The sequence below is a fragment of the Lynx rufus genome, unplaced genomic scaffold, assembly GCF_022079265.1.
Source record: "Lynx rufus isolate CCGP_SWC_20201006 ecotype Redwood Valley unplaced genomic scaffold, mLynRuf1.p SCAF_15, whole genome shotgun sequence".
Taxonomy (NCBI): domain Eukaryota; kingdom Metazoa; phylum Chordata; class Mammalia; order Carnivora; family Felidae; genus Lynx; species Lynx rufus.
In genome coordinates, this window is record NW_025814829.1 from 3,246,753 (window position 1) to 3,261,449 (window position 14,697).

Genomic DNA, 14,697 nt, shown 5'->3' on the forward strand with positions numbered 1-14,697 from the left:
TGCCTGGCATATTTTGTTCACCACTGTAACCCCAGCACTTAGAACGATGCTGGGAATGATGTAGGAATGGAGTCAGTAAATGAAGGAACGAATTCTCCGAAGCCCCTCCTTAATCTGTGCCTGAGTTCAACCTTCATGTCTCCATGGAACACGGCAGCAGCCCCCTGCCCAGACGCCCCCATCTGCAAGGTCACCCCGACTCTGCTCTACCCGCATTCCTTCTCTGTCAGAAGCACAAATTGAGAAGCTTCACGACCGTGTTTACAAACGTCTGATCAGACTCCCTTTAACCATCAGAATACATCCAAGTAAGACATGCCAAACCCTTTACACACTGGCGTCAATCTTGCCATTTGCACCAGCACCGGGATCTCAGGCCCCCAGAGGAACCATATATTCCAGCCCCTCATCCCACGCAGAGATACAACCCTACACCTGTATCCCTGCACCCACAAAGCTGTGCCATTCTTTCTAACAACCTACTCATCTGCCTTTCATTGTCTGAAAATGACCTCTTCGGCCAAGATCCAGCAGCAATGTCACATTCGTTGTGATACTTTCCCATCTAGTCTCCTGACTCCTCTGCCCCCATATACAGACACACACCCCAAAGGGAATTACTGATCCCATAGCTGGGATCCTAGCACCTTGTCGTCCCTGAAACATACGTGCAGATTATATTTTGCTGTAATTATTTTGTTACAGGAGATTCTTCTCCACCGAGGGACCCGAGTGTTTGTAACCCAGAGGTCTGTTTCCCTTCCTGCCGTACTCACTAGTATCTAACCCAGTGTGACAGGCCCTCAAACGTCTGAGCTCGCCTCGGTTTAATTCAGTTAGCATCAATCAGACAGTAAGGAATAAACCAACAGCCGCGGCCTTAGCGGGACTAATTCTCTGAGGTCTTCGCCAGCCAGGCCAAACTAAAAACTAAAGTAATTACTTGGGCAGATAATTCATGAAAGAAGGAAGAGCATTTGCATTTGAATGATCTGGCCAGGATTTTCTGCTTGTTGATGTTTCTGGAATTTTTCACATAATGCCTTCAATTCTTTGATTCTTTCATGGTGTAGAGAGTAGGCCAGAAAGTTAATCTGTCAATCACTCTCCCATCTGAAACCGGGCAACCTTCAACCAGTTTTGCCGAAAAAGAAAAAAAAAAAAAATTCAATAGGAACCAAGTTTTAGAATGCCTCATGCAGAGTTTGCAGGGTTTGCAAGGTTCAGACTCCGCACCCTGGAGAACTCCTGAACGCTGGGCTAGGAGCTCCTGGAGGTCTCTTCCCGCCGTTCAAATAGCCTCACATCTGGCTACCATGTATTCGTGCCCTTAGAATCCTCACCGGTGGGGCAAGACAGACAGACAGGCAGGCAGGCGGGAGAATGCAGCGATCGCCGGCGCACAGCGTGCCCAGAGTCTCTCAAGCAAAACCCTAACGGGACTCAGGGGCACCAAGAGCCAGAAGGAAAGCACAGTGCAGGTGGCACGCATGTCTGTGTGTCTGTCTGTGAGCGCAGGTGCAGAGCTGCAGGAACGGCAGCGAGGAGACGGTAATCTCAGCCCTCCCCCAATCTACAACATGGCCCTCCCTTTTAAAACACACACGAGGGAGCGCCCAGGCACACGCGCACACACACACACGCACACACATGCACAAGCACACAAATCCCCAGCACCTGCTTCGGAAGCCCTGTCTCCGCGGCTGGCCCGGAGGCACGGCTCCACCAGAAACGACGGGCGGATTTACCGTGGCATTACTTTTAATTAAGTCCGCGGCGCGGGCAGGGGGGGCGGGGGGGGGGGCGCGGGGTGGGCCCTAATCCCGGGGCCCCGCCTGACGTCACCTGGGAACGGGCGGCGCGGGCGGCGGGGACCGCGGCGACCTCGCCGCGACCCGGGCCGCGCCTCCGCCCGCGCGGGGCTTTGCTCCGCGGGAATTAAGGGAAGGAGAAATGTTAGTACACTTTTAATTGGAAACCGAGTTCTTCTTTCAGGGCGGCTTGTTTACTCAGGATCGGGCATTAGAACTCAGGGGAGGCTCTAATTGAAGTGACGGCTTTGGAGATTATGGGGAACATATGGCCCCACCGCCGGGCTCTTTAGCTGCATTTTCTCATCAAACTGCCCGGCCGGGTGTGCGGCGGCGCCCGCCCTCGTCCATCGCCAAAGGGCCTTTGATGAGCGGGCGGGCTGCGCGGTGACTGCGGCCCAGGCTGCGCCCAGGACTCCTGGCACCGAGTGCCCAACGCGCGCTCCCGCGCGCGCCCCCGGAACAAAAGCAGTCGGACTGCTGGGCACCTCGCTGGGCTGTAATTCAGGCTGTTGGGAGCTAAGGGTGGGAGGGAGTCGCCAGGGCAACAGGGCGGATTCGACTCCTGCCTCCCTGGCCCGGCCGAACCCATGCACCAAAGGGAAACGGGAGGAAACTCGGGGGTCGTGGGGCAGAATTCCATTTCTCCCCATCTACCGATCATCAACCCACCCAGCCACCATCTTTCTATGCACCTCGGCAGGCTCCATCCAGCACAGACCACCATCAGGTGATCCCACCCCCACCCCCCACCAGATTCTCTCCGTATCTAGAGCTGCCGCTTAGCTGAATACAATACGCATAGTTAAGTTGGGATTTCCGTTAAGCAATAATTTCATGTTGCATGGTTTATCTAAAATTCAAATTCAGCTGGCTTTTGGCTTGCTAAATCTCACAGCCGTGCTCACTCTAAGGGAACAGCTGCCTTTCGTTTTAATTCCAGAGCCTCTCTGCTTCCGCCATGGGGGGAAAAAACCCTGATTGAGTTGCCCCAACCAACTCTGTCCCCCTGAGCTTCACCTTCTGCAAAGGCAAAAGTAGAATTAAGTCTCGCGGGGTGACTACTTTGAAGAGTAACTCTCAACTGAGCATAGAATGTGATCGATCTATTTGGTTATTGACTGTCTCCCTCCCCCAGGATAGAAGATTCATGAGAGCAGAGCTCATCCCTGCACCTAGAGCAGGCCTGGCTCCAAAGATAGTCCACGCTCCAAAGATTCACCCATTAGCCAGATCTCATGCACTTCTATATGACCCCCTGTGCCCCAAACCCAATCCTTACCCAATGCAGATGCTGACCAAATGCCTATGCATGGAACAGATGGTGAGTTGGTTCAAGCCACTATTTACCACCCTTACAGATCCCTAAGAAATTCCTGGACACTTACCTTGAATACCAGCAGGGTCCACTGACCCCATCTCGTAATGCATGCACATGAACTCGAATTCCTGCTCGGAATCACCAAGAAAAAGCCAGCATGCCCCTGGGTCCCGGCATGCAAACCTGGGCGTGGACCACTAGGAATCCAAATGGTTCTCAAATCACAGGGTTTTCCATACACTTTTACAGCACCGAATACCAACGTGCTCAGAAGAAGCTATAGCCTGGTTTGCCACCAAACCTTAGTCAACTAGGGTTTCTCTTAGGGCTGATGCCATGGCACACGTGGTTCCTTCTTCTGCTTGTTACATGGTCTAAAACATCTTCAGATCCATCGTGAAATCTCTGGGTTGGAAATCTAAAAGTTGATGGGCTTGGCTGGAATGTCACTGCAAGAAAACCAGTATCTTCCTTGCATTTGCCTCCTCCCCCACCCCTATCTTTTTTTTTTTTTAACATTTATTTATTTGTGAGACAGAGAGAGACAGAGCACGAACAGGGGAGGGGCAGAGAGAGAGGGAGACACAGAATCTGAAACAGGCTCCAGGCTCTGAGCCATCAGCACAGAGCCCGATGTGGGGCTTGAACTCACGGACCGTGAGATCATGACCTGGGCTGAAGTCGGACGCATAACTGACCAAGCCACCCAGGCGCCCCTACTACACAATAGTAAAGGACATGGAGTTTCTGGTCATTTAGCTTAGGTAGGAGAAGGTCAAAGTCTTAGGCTGAGTCTCCAGGGCCAGAGACTTCACTCTTAACGTTCACCAGGCACACTGCAAAGTCTTGCCATTGTACTCCAAAAGGATCCAATAGAAGGACGGATAGATAGAGGCACAATGTCAACACTATCACTGGAAAAACAAATCTGAGTGCATTTCTCCTGAGAGCGGGGTCATAACAGATGGCAGGACATGGCAGACCAGCGAAGCCGATTAGAAGTTTTGATATTTACTGATTTACTCCCCTGTTGTACTTTTATTCATTGAATTAATGAGGACTGTGGGTGGCACAGCTGATACCTCTCATCTGGACCAAAAGGTCAATTTGTTTTCCTAGAACCATCAGATAGCTGCAGAGCAGAAGAGAAGTTTGATGAGTAATTGTAAAAACCAAAACAAAACCAATCGTGTGTGTGTGCGTGTGTGTGTGTGTGTGTGTGTGCGTGCGTGCGTGTGTGCATTTTTAAGGTATTTCCGTATTTACATGCCATGCTGTCTTTGGATCCTTCAAAGCCTACGTCCTTATAGGAGATGCCCATGAGAAGTATAGTGATCATGATTAACTATTAAGGAGGGTCCAGAGTTAGAACAGAAGGTGAACTGTTGACTGATTTGAAAGGGAGTGTAAACTTAGTTCAAATCACCTTGTTTTCATTGCTTTAATTATACGTGAAAAGGTTCTTCAGTTGGGGTCTGTCAGGTAGTAAGTCCCACCAAGTACCTGGAGCATTGCCATAGGCGGCCAGGGAGAGCTGTCAGTGAAACATGAGAACAAAATGTGAGGTCTCTTAAAATAGACCTCACGTTTTTATCAAGTGGACAGCACAGCATAGTGCTTAATGATGCAGGTTCTGGAGCTGGACTGCCGTAGTGTGAATTCTGTCTCGTTCTGTTACTAGCTATAGGACCTTAAGCAAATTGCTAATTTTTCCATGGTCACCTTCCTCAGCTGCACCGTGGGAATAATCATAACATGGCCTCCCACATCAGCTTGATTTGAGGTTAAGTTAGTTCATTTATGTAAAGTGCCTAAAGCAATGCTTTGTGCAGAGCAAGGGCTCAATAATTATTAACATCATCATCATGCAAAAATCACAACGATCGATTGTCCATTTGATGTTTTTTTCTTACAGGGGTTGTGTAAGAGAAATAAATGCACACAGCACACTATGGGAGCTGAAATATACTCTGAAGCAATTGCACTCATTTTAAATTATGATTCCTACCAAAATAAGGACCCCAAATTAAATTACAGTTGATGGAAAAGAGATAATGCATTGTCTGAGTTTGTACATTGCCTGTAACTTTTCAAGCATGAAAGATAAACTCTACTCAACTCACAATTATAGCAGAGACTGAGTATCAAGTGTCCTGACTTGGTAATTGGTAGAATTAAGTTCTTATTCTGGCTTATCCCTGACTCAAGTATCCTGTGTCCTTACTTCTCCATCTATAATATGAAGACAAAACAAATACACTGGAAGACAAAGGTTCAGAAAAGAAAAGAAGCAATGAGCCCCAGACTGAAGGCAACAAATAATTCTGATAGTCAATTTCATGGCTGTGATACTAACAAGAGACAAAATTTGATTCTAAAAACAACTTAAAGGGCTCAGGCAATTACAACTTTCTCTTGTCTGCTATCCAGAGATGTCAGATTAAGAAATCAGAAAATGTCCACGAAGACTTTTGTGCTAGTCATGATCTAGGTTTTTCACGTCCCCTTCATAATGCTAACAACAGTGAAAGCAGGTAATAGTTACTTCATGTCTACTCTGTGCAGGGCACTGTGCCAAGTCTTTGGGGCCAGATGATCTCCTCGGTGTCTAGTCTTATTTTCAGCACCTAACACAGATGAGTAGATATAGAAGATTAAAACAGAGGGGCGCCTGGGTGGCTCAGTCAGTTAAGAGTCCAACTTTGGCTCAGGTCATGATCTCGCAGTTTGCGAGTTTGAGCCCCGCGTCGGGCTCTGTGCTGACAGCTCGGAGCCTGGAGCCTGCTTCGGATTCTGTGTCTCCCTCTCTCTCTGCCCCACCCCCACTGGTGCTCTGTCTCTCTGTCTCTCAAACATGAATAAATGTAAAAAACAAACAAACAAACAAACAAACAAACAAACAAAACAAGATTAAAACAGAGCTATTGGCTTGAAATCTGAAGAATTCATACCAATCCCAAAACCTGGGGATAGGTTTCTAAGTAATTGCCCTTAGAAGCAGTATTTTTTGAACTTTGGGCCATGATTCAATGGTGGGTTATGACATTAATAAAGATAAGACTGTAATTAAAAAATAAAGAGAATAGAAAATATCATCACGTCAATGTGTTGAAACGTGATTTCATACACACACGCACAAAATGTGTATAACAGGTCATGATAAAAATATGTATATATTTTACCAATCTGTAGCTAGAATTTTCTGGAAAATGCTATTTAGAGGAGTCTTCTGAAAACACTGCTTTAGAGGAAAACATAAAATATGATTGAAATATTTTTTTAACAACTATACTATTTATCAGAGTATTTTAATACCTGAGTAAGGTTTTTCTTGCTATTTTTTAAAGGCTCACCCCTTTGTTTCTTAAAGGAAAGAATAACAAAACCAATCTCCAGGCTCTCCCTTTCCCAGCTCTCAGCCTCCTTCTATCACTTTATATCTGGGCCTCCCTGCTCCCCAGGCGTTAGGAGGTTGGCTTTGGGACATTTCCCTGACTTGCGTTGTTCCGTGTTCTCGAACTCCTCTGCCCTTCTTTTCCTGCAACTAAAACACAGCATTTAGCAGAGATCCTGAGACAGTGTAGGCATCTATAAGAAATATCTGTTGGATTAAAGGTTGATAAGGTGACTGCCTGGAAGGACATAAACAGATGACAGTGTGTCACAGAGCAACCACAGCAGGCCTATTCACGAACAGGTAACTGTCAGGTTCAAAGGTCCTTCGTGGAATCCAAGACTAGCGCTGCAGATGCGAAGAACAATCCATTCCCAAAGCAATTCATTTGAGGACAGGAGACATGCCACCACCCTCAGACCAAGAGGCATGGAGAGAACCACCCCCCAGGATAGCCACGTTCCAGAATACGTCACGTTCAGGAATAAGAAGATACTTGGGCGCCCAAAAGAGCTCAGAGCAGAATCACTCTAAACCTCAGTTCCCCAGTCTATAAAAGAACAGTAGCTGAGTTCAACACATGCTTCCTATTCTTGCTTGAAATCCCTATGAAATCCCAGAGGTGACTGCAAGATGGTTTCCTCCTGGCCTGCACTGACTTTCCAAGATGCAGAACTACCTGTAATTTTCAGAGACTGGGGAGCACCTCTGAGACCTGCAGGCCAATGGGGTAACTCAGTCCATCTCTAGCCCATACATCCTAGCCACGCAAAATGACAGACAGACTCTCTGTATACCCTGACATGGCCCCAGGTCAGCTCTCCAGAAGCATCCAAAACAGAACAGCAAAGACAGAAGACGAGACTTTTGTAAATGATGGATCTTTGATGAAAAATAAGCATATGAGCCATGAGCTACCAAACCCTTGAGCCAGGAGACAATAACATGCCTGCCATATACTAAACATGGACCAAGTTTCAGGCCCTTGACCACTTTTCACTGATTCAGAAAGAGAATCCCAGACAGGGGAAGTAATTTCCCCAAGCTCGCACTGCTGTGAGTATGGGACAAGACTCAAATGCAGACCTAACTTTAGACCCAAGCCCTGTGCACTACTATAAGGAAAATGACACTCCCTCATACCTCCTGCTCACTTTTTCTTTCAATCTTGCATCCTGAAATTCATGACTATGAACTGACAGGGATAATCCTATAGGACAGTCAGGCATTTTTCCAAACTTGTCAGGTAACCACTTCCTCTCTACGTCCCAAGATACGTTGGAACCAAGATAGGCTCATTAGTTCTGTAGTGAATTTTTTTTTTACAGTTTATTTATTTTGAGAGAGGGAGAGAGAGAGAGAGAGAGAAAGTGGGGGAGGGACAAAGAGAAAGGGAGAAAGAGAATCCCAAGCAGGCTCCACACTGGCAGCACAGAGACCTATATGGGGCTCAAACTCACAAACCTTGAGATCACGACCTAAGCTGAAACCAAGAGTCAGACGCTTAACCGACTGCACCACCCAGGCCCCCCTATAATGAATTTAAAAAAAAAAGTCCAAGGTTGTGGAAGGAAATTAAAACAAATATCTAAACCTGACTCAGAAAGGAAGGAAAAAGAGATGTATTGCACAATTAGAGTAACAAGAGAAACATCTAGACTTCCTAAAGTGGCAATAACCCACATCCTAGTGGTTAGGAACTTCAGTATGTGTCAGGAATCTGCATTCCAGCTCCTAGTAAGAGTCATATTGGAGACTGGTGCTTCTCTGCTAAGGACCTCAGAGGCTAGTAAGAACAGGACAAAGTTCATTTATTCACACAATAAGCAAACATTTACTGAGCACCTGTTGCATGCCGGGCACTTTGCTGGGGCCAGGGGAGTGTAGACCATGAGGTAAGAAGGGGTAGAAGTCTTCCCAAGCAGTGCGTACTACTGGGTAAACAGAGGCCATGGAATTGCTGTATTTATTTGAAATCTAAAACCTCCTTTGCAGAAAGGCATCCTCATGACGGGGATCTTGGCCCAGACTTCCTTTGGGAAAATCCCTCTACAAAAGCAGAGCATGGAAGAGAGCCCTGCCTTACCCTGCTGATGGTTTCAACTCTCAGAAAAGGAGGAATGCAGGGCCAGCTACTGTTGGACTTTAGTTCTGATCGAGGAAGTGTTGGTAAGCCAAGAGGAATTAATGGTTTGAACTCTGGAAGAACCTAACAGCCAAGGAATCAATTCCGGGCATAATCTAAGATGCATGCTTAGGGGTGCCTGGGTGGCTCCGTCGGTTAAGTGACTTTGGCTCAGGTCACGATCTCGCGGTTCCTGAGTTCGAGCCCCGCGTCAGGCTCTGTGCTGACAGCTCAGAGCTTGGAGCCTGCTTCGGATTCTGTATCTCCCTCCCTCTCTGCCCCTCCCCTGCTCACACCCTGTCTCTCTCTCTCAAAAATAAATAAACATTAAAAAAATGTTAATGCACGCTGCTCTTCAGGAAAGAAAGCCTTAAAATGGTAAACAAGTCACAGAACGGACAAGCAAAAAACACAGTTTGAGTCAATGGTGAGGGCTGATAAAAAGAAATGAAACATAAAGATATTGTCAGAGGGAGGGGCAAGAAATAAAATTCTGATTAGACATCAGTGATCCCAAAAATGGAAAAAAAAAAAAAAAAGGAAAGGCAATATAACGTAAAAATGACATAAAACGAAACACAACCTGGTAACCTGGATTGAATATGGATTGAAATGGATAAAGACATTAGTGGAAGATCTAGTGAAATCAAATAATAGCTTTAGTTTATATAGTTTAGTTAATAGTACTATACCTAGGTTAATTTCTTAGTGCACATGATACACGTATCAAAATGTACACATAAATGTGAAATGTTAACATTCAGGGAAGCCATATGAAGGCTATATGGGAACTTCTGTCTTATTTTGCAATTGTTCTAGAAATCTAAAATTTTATTGCAAAATTAAAAAAAATTAACATTTATTTTGAGAGAGAGAGAGAGAGAGAGATCAAGTTGGGGGGAGGGGCAAAAAAAGAGGGAGAGGAGAGAGAATCCCAAGCAGGCTCCAGCATGGAGCTTAGCGTGTCAGCTCAGAACCGGACGCAGGGTTCGAACTCCTGAACCATGAGATCATGACCTGAGCTGAAATCGAGAGTCAGATGCTTAACCAACAGAGCCACCCAGGAGCCCCATCAAAATAAAAAGGTTTTAAAAACTGCTGCACAAGTCACTCTCAGATGACCTCTGATGCTGAAACCTGAAGGTAAGAGGGGGTAGATAACTAAGAAATGAAACATGGACCAGCCAGGAGCCATGGTTGCCTACAGGCAGCCCCCAAGCCCCCACCACGGTCAAAAAAGGCCAATGAAACCACGGGCCACATCAATAGAACGAATGTGACACCCATGACAAATAGTAATAACAACACTGTGCTACTTCGGACCACATGTGGAAGATTTCATCCCCTTCTGGGTGGTACATTCTAGAAAGACTGCATATTTTTAGAGAGAACAGTCTCTTCTAAGTGAGAGTTGGAAGAATGGGAAAGAACGAGACAGAGAAAAGAGATCTTGGACCCTGGGAGTGTGAGGCTCTCCATATGCAACTCAAAGGACTGTCCTATGTCAGGGACACTGGCTGATTTTGTTCCTACAAATTCCATTTTTCTTCTTGGGAGCTTGCTTCCAGGCCCCTGGCAAAGCTGGACCAGGGTAAAAGAAGCTTTTCTGGCCACACTAGAAAAGAGATCCAGCAGCTAAGTATCTCCAAATTTGGTGTTCCTTTTGGCTGTAAATATGTCGCATGCTCTTGTGTAAGTCAGAACAGTCAGCATCATAAAACCATAGATTCTAGAACCCTAGATTTAAATAGCCCTAGAGGTCACTGGCCTCATCTTCCGCCCACTGCAATTAAAATGTTGAGACACAAGTCTTTTTCACTTCTCATAAAGGGTCTGGTCGGTACCCCTGCTGGACACCAGAATCTGTCATTTCGCCCCCACGTAATGAGCAGAACTCTCCTGTTATCCCTTAGCCTTACTTTCCCAAAGCGAAATGCACTGCGTTTCTTTAGCTATCTATTGTTTAACAAGCCCATCGCTGTCCTCCAGACCCTCTCTGGGTTGTCAGTGACGTCCTAAAACACATCACTTAAAATTAGACCAAATACACTAAATGTGCCCTAAGGAATGCAGAGCTGGAGCTACTATTACGTTAGGGAAATGGTAGGTCCATTAAGACAGCATCCCTGGGGGCTCCCGTCCACTTTATGGCCAAGTAAACCCCATGTGGGATTCCATCAAAACAGGCGCCATGCCATACAATTACCAGTGAATTGTGGAACCCAATAGTTAAATTTCATCTTGCCCACTTTGTGCTATTCTGTGAGCTCATCAAAATCTTTTTGACCGTTGAGAGTGTCAGCTGCCACGCCGGCCTTCCCGGCCAGCTTTGTGTCATCTGCAGATCGAATAAACCTGCCCTCTGCGTCTTCATCCAAGTCATTGATAAAAACGTTAAAGACGACAGCCATTTGATCATTCCCTCGACAAATATTTACCAGGCACCTACAGTATGGGGAGCGCTCGGGACAGAAATGAGAGGAGGAATTGCATTTGGACCGTGACACCTCCTAAAAATGGCTTGGTCTCTCTAAACCCCCTAATGCGAGGAGGACTTCTTTCCCTGAAATGTAATTCAGCTCCTTAGGGACTTACTGACCACTCACTCTTCCATTGGCCCCACCCTACACTTTGTTTGGGGAACAAAGGAAGTTATACATACCATCCTGTTGCTCAGAAGCTTGTCCTGTTAGCGAGGCAGGATCTGGCACAAAAAACACTTTGTTTTCAATTTTTTTTTAACGTCTATTTATTTTTGAGAGGCAGAGAGAGATAGGGCACAAGCAAGGGAGAAGCAGAGAGAGAGAGAGAGACACAGAATCCGAAGCGGGCTCCAGGCTCCGAGCTGTCAGCACAGAGCCGGATGCGGGGCTCGAACCGACGGACCATGAGATCATGACTTGAGCCGAAGTCGGACGCTCAACCGACTGAGCCACCCAGGCACTCCTTTGTGACGCTTTGTGACGTAAGACAGGTAATGTTTATATAATTGACAAGATGAATGCTACAGAAAATACAGAAGCTGGATTCCGACTGCGACTTTGTCATTTTGCTTATAGCAGCAAAACAATGATTTTTCAAGTTGAAAGGGACGGAAGTCCTCTAAAACCACTCTCCTCCCCCACCACAACGATACTCGTTTCAACAAGTGGGAGTCCTTGAGTAGCCCTGCTCTTTGTTAGCTCTAATAATTGCAATGACACCCTAACAGTCCCAACGTGGAGTCCAAATCCCTTGCCTTTACCTTTGCATCTATAACGTAAGTGCTCAATGCTTTTGTTAAATAATTAACAAAGTGAATTCTCTGCTCTCTGAAGTTAGAAATGGGTCTGATCCACCCATTTGAGGGCAGCAGCTATGCCTTTATGTAGTCTTTACTTTTCTAATTTCTTCACCTGCCGTGGTTTTGAGATCACCCCACCCCCACATCATTCTTACCATTCACATTAGGACTCCTTCCCCAGCATAAGGCAAACACTCAGCCTACATCTACTGAATGAATCTGTACACAGATCAACCAGAAAGCTCTACTTTGTCATTATCAGCCTCAAAAGAAAATGCTCAGAACTGAACGCATGGCTGAGAGTGGGGTCAGAAAAGTGGGTGTCTTGTAGTTCCCATGCTCTGGAAGTTATACTTCTTTTTTTTTTTTTATGTTTATTTATTTTTGACAGAGAGAGAGACAGAGCGTGAGCGGGAGAGTGGCAGAGAGAGAGGGAGACACAGAATCTGAAACAGGCTCCAGGCTCTGAGCTGTCAGCACCAGAGCCCGACGTGGGGCTCGAGCTCACGGACCGCGAGATCATGACCTGCGCCGAAGTCGGACGCTCAACCGACTGAGCCACCCAGGCGCCCCTGGAAGTTATACTTCTATTAACGCTGCTCAGACCCAGCTTCTTTTTTTTTTTTTTGTCTCCGTGTGGGGAGTGGGGTGGGGACACAATACCTTAATGCCTCGTACTAAGTCTGGAGCCAATTAAAATCTGTGAGTCTTTAACACAGGGGCCAACTGGATAAATTCATCGTCAAGCCCCACGTACCAAGAAAGGCTCGACCACAGCATTTCTTTCCATGTGAGAAAGAATGGTATGTCCCTTTGGATGTGCCTATCTTTATGAAGTCATGCTGGCATTCTGATCACCATGGCACCTAAGCCCTTTGGGAATTTGAAGATTTTGCAATATTCCGGGAAGGAGGCCTAAGTGGGTGGGCCACGGCAAGACTCCTAAGGGGTAATACCGGGTGAGCTGACCTTTGTATACCGAGTGGAGGCCACGAAGCTTGGTTTAGAATGGGCCCAATTAGCCCAGAGGAGATACTCATTATGTCAGTGGCAGTGTTCCTGAGAAGGAATTGCTTTCAAATGAAAACAAATCCAGGAAAACTTAAGACTGGCAAGCCCAGTAGGAGTGGGGATGTCCTAGTGTTGGCTTACTTAAGGCTGCAAGCAGAGCCAGGCGAGAAGAACCAACTGGAAGGTGCAGGAAGCAAACACACTGCTATGAAGAGCCCAGGCCGGCGGGCGTTCGCTAAGGACCAGCATTTACCGCACAGCAGGCTTTTAGTGTGCATGAACTGTCAGTTAGCCATGATTATCACTTTACAGCTGTGGAAACTGAGGCTTAGAGAGGTTCAGAAAGTTGCCCCAAGTCACATCGCTATCCGTGGTGCGGCCAGGGTGAGGCCCCCAGCCGTCCCCACACCCCGTGGACTCAAGCGTCTTGCCACAGTGCTTTTGTTTCATGAGTTTATTCCTTCCCTCACAAAGATCTCGATCGAGCACCCTCAGTGTTCCGGGCCTGTGCTAAGCCCCGGGGACACGGTGGTAAAAAGAGACACATGCTGTCCCTCCCGGGGCTTAGCACTTGGCAAGAACAACAAACAGCCAGACAGGCAACTGCAATAAAGTGGGTCCGTGGCCCCGTAGGAGAAGTTAAGGGTAAACTCACCCGCACGAGGGATTAAGAGTCTTCCTTGGTGAAGGAGCCCCGAGACAGAAGCTGAAAGAATGTGCCAGCAAGACCCCAAAGTGCGGGAGAGAGGCAGAGAGGGAATGAAAATTCAAGGTGTGGGGGTGAGTGCTGGAGACACTGATGTGCTGGAATCCAGCAAAGTCCAGATGAAGAGTGGGAGGTCTCAGAGGCCCCCTGAGAGCCTGAGGAGGTGCATGATGTGAGGTCACAGCCCTGCTGAGGGGACTGGAATTGCACTGGGATCAGCGATAGCAAGACGGCAAGAATTTAGTAAGGCCGTGCAGCTCTCGTAGATTTGGAGGGGTCGGTGGGGGGGGGGGAGACAAATGCCGCCCTGGGGGAACACGTGCTCAGCCTTGACACTTTTAGTTCAATCTCTCTGGCCTCCCGAAACCTGCTGTATACAATCTCGGGACCTCTCCAACCCTCCCCCCGACCCCTGCAACACACACACACACACACACACACACACACACACACACACACGCACACACACACACCCTTCCAAGGCAGGAAGGGTGGGGGTTGGGTCGTGGTACAGATATTTTCTAGTTCCTTTCTCTGTGTGACCCACGGAGCCTCAGACAGATTCCAGCTTTCCCACTTGACAGATGAGGAAACAGAGGCTTAGAGCAGCTCAGTGATTATGGTAGACTGCATTACTGGTTCCAACTCATCACACCCTGGAACAGTATCACATAACTATACCTGCGGAGGGATCTGAGGTGCATGTAGTGTACTTCTCCTCCCCTGGACTTCGGGCTTGAGCCTTTTAAGTTTTTAAAAGTGTTTTATTTATTTGAGAGAGACAGAGACAGCATGAGCAGGGGAGAGGCAGAGACAGAGAGAATCCCAAGCAGGCTACACACTGCCAGCTGCGGAGCCCGATGCGGGATTCAAACCCACAAACCGAGAGATCGTGACCTCAGCTGAAACGAAGGGTCAGACGCTTAACCGGCTGAGCCACCCGGGCGCCCTTGGGCTTAAGCTTTTAATTTGCTTTAGCCTGTGAACCATTAGCAGATATGGTATGAACGGAGGCCGGAAAAGCACAGGTAGGGTCGGGCGTGCCC

General features: G+C 47.3%; 1 protein-coding gene across 1 annotated transcript in view; it reads right to left on the reverse strand.

Annotated features, from left to right (window-relative positions):
• The window catches only part of LMX1A (LIM homeobox transcription factor 1 alpha), a 156,939-nt gene that overhangs the window by 31,321 nt on the left and 110,921 nt on the right, over nt 1–14,697 (reverse strand). The gene's annotated exons all lie outside the window — the stretch shown is intronic.